The following is a 2,964-nucleotide window of genomic DNA, read 5'->3' as shown; positions in this document are numbered from 1 at the left end:
ACTGGAAGTGCCTCCCATCTTTGGAGATCTTGTTTAATTTTTGCAAATAATTGAGTAAAATTGGCTTTGAACAGCCAATCCAGAACTGGAGTAATGAATATGCCCAAATACACAAACCCCCCCTGTGACCACCTAAATGGGAATCAAGAGCCAACTCTTTCGTAAGACCACCCATATGCATAGCCTCTGATTTAGCAAAATTAATCTTATACCCTGAAAAAGCGCCAAACGTGTGAATGCATTGTATCAGGCAATGCACTGAAACTGCTGGATTTGTCAAGAAAATTAGAACGTCATCTGCATACAGCAAGATCTTATGTAATTTTGACCCCATTTCTGATATATTGAGATCCCCACAAATGGCCTCTGCCAACGGTTCAATCACCAACGTAAAAAGTAATGGTGAAAGGGGACAGCCCTGCCAGCTGCCCCTAGACATATTAAAATTGCTTGATCCTACCCCGTTGGTAATGACTGCAGTGAGAGTTACACTGTAGAAAACCTTTACCCATCTTATGAAAACTTCGTCCAGACCAAACCGGTCTAGAGTATAGAAAAGGTACGGCCACTCAACTCGGTCAAATGCCTTCTCTGCATCTAAAGAAATCACCAATCCCTGTATTGACTGCTGTTGGCATGCTTGAATTATGTTAAGCAGCCTCCTAACATTATTGGAGGATCTGCGACCCTTTATGAAGCCCGTCTGATCCTCTTTAATAATAGAGGGTAACACAGTCTCCAGCCTTAACGCAAGAGCCTTAGAGAGGATCTTAAAGTCCACATTTAAGGGTGAGATGGGCCTGTATGAAGCACAGTCTTCTGGATCCTTCCCTTTTTTAAGGATAAGTGAAATATTGGCCTCTCTCAGAGATGGTGGGAGACAAACATGACTGTTTTAATCATTAAACATATTCAGCATTGGGCCTGACAGTATACTTATAAATTCCTTATAGAATTCACTGGGATGTCCATCAGGACCGGGCGCCTTTCCACTCTGAAGCTGCCTCACAGCTTCCTGCACCTCTTGCTCTGATAATGGGGTATTGAGAAAGGACTGTTGTTCGGGAGTCACACCCGGGAGCTTCAAATCTCTAAAAAAGGATTCCATTTTGGCCTGTCCCTCCTCACAATTCTCAGACTGATATAATCTCTGGAATGCCACATTAATCTTTTTAGAATCACATGTTAGGTTCCCTGACCCTTCCCTAATCTCTTTCTGGCAAGGTATGCTAAGTATTTGCCTGGCTTGTCACCATGCTCGTATGACCTTTGCTTTGCAAAAGTCAGCTCCTTCTTTGCCGTCTGCGTGAGCACAGAATTTAGTGTAGACCGCAGTGCCATAATCCTCTGTAGTTTGACCAATGAGGGTCTGTCAAAATAGGCCTATTCGGCTGCCTTCAACCGTGCTTCAAGGAGACGTTGCTGCTCACCCTTCTGCCGCTTCCTACTTGTGGAATATGAAATAACTAACCCCCTGGCATAAGCTTTGGCAGTTTCCCAGAGAACAGTTGAGCTATCAATCGAGCCTATGTTGATGTCTAGGAATTGCCGAAATTCCCTCGAGAAATACTCCACAAACTTGCTTTCCATGAGAATAAAGGGGCCCATTCGCCAGTACCTTGAATCCACTGTAACATCCTTAATTTTAGCCATGAGGTACACTGGAGCATGATCAGAGATGGCAATATTACCAATCATACAGGATGTCACCAGATCCAGGGTTACTGCAGGGGTCAGAAAAAAAATCAATCCTCGTGTGACATCTGTACAGATTGGAGAAAAATGTGAAATCCCTACCTGTAGGGTGGTGACACCTCCAGACGTCCACCAATCCTAATTCCCCACACAAACCCAATAACTGTTTAGTTTGTGCAGAGGGTATCGAGAGACCTTTAGGCAACCTGTCTACTGTGGCGTCCATGAGGCAGTTAAAATCTCCCCCTTTAATGATGTGCCGAGACTTGAGACTTATCAGTGTAGAAAAAGCATCTACCAAGAATTTAAGAGGATGAGCTGGGGGACAATAAACATTTAAAATGCCATATTCTTCCCCATTTATCAAGGCTTTAAGAATTACAAACCTCCCGTATGTGTCTTTAACACATTCCAACAATTTAAATGAGAGATTTTTCCTAACCAATATAGCCACTCCCCTACTTCTGGTATTAAATGATTAAAAATAAACTCGGTCAAAGCCATTCTGCTGTAATTTCAGATGCTCCTTGTCATCCAAATGTGTCTCCTGTAACAAAGCAATATCCACCTTCTCCTTCCTAAGACTCGAGAGTACCTTCTTCCTCTTAATTGGTGAGTGACTTCCCTTGATATTCCAGGTACACCATTTAATCAAATCATTAGCCATAGTCTTCTGTAATTACATTTAAATTCCAGAGAGGAGGAACCCGAACCACAAATTGCTGAGCCTTAGTATCGTATGATCCATCAAATATAAAAACTACATAACCACTACATTTAACAAACATACAAAATTATTAAAAATAAAAAACAACAAAAACCAGAAAACAAACCAACATATAAAGCGCCAATAGCGCTGAGTAGGGGAACTCACCCCCTGCCTGGAGGGGGCAACTACCCATCACGAACTGCCCATAAATAGACATCTAACCATCTCAACCACCTTGACTTCTCCCAGTTAGAGCCGCAGCGCAAGCACAACCTAAAAACAATAAACACCCCCTAGAATATCAATATGAATAAAAAAAACATTCTTTTATAAAAAAAAACGGGAATAAAAACCCCACCCATCCTTTGGTATGTCCTAACTTAGAAATTTAAAATGTACGTCTTAACCACCGCCAGATATAGTTTGAACCAAATTATTATTAATAGAGGTAAAAAAAAGGGAAAAACAAAGCTCCAACCGGATTTCCTCCATTTCTTTTATAGAATGATAAACGCATACCCAAGCAACGATATTTATACATACTCCAATTGTTTAACTTA

The sequence above is a fragment of the Chiloscyllium plagiosum genome, chromosome 20, assembly GCF_004010195.1.
Source record: "Chiloscyllium plagiosum isolate BGI_BamShark_2017 chromosome 20, ASM401019v2, whole genome shotgun sequence".
Taxonomy (NCBI): Eukaryota; Metazoa; Chordata; class Chondrichthyes; order Orectolobiformes; family Hemiscylliidae; genus Chiloscyllium; species Chiloscyllium plagiosum.
Note: the sequence above shows the minus strand (reverse complement) of the source record.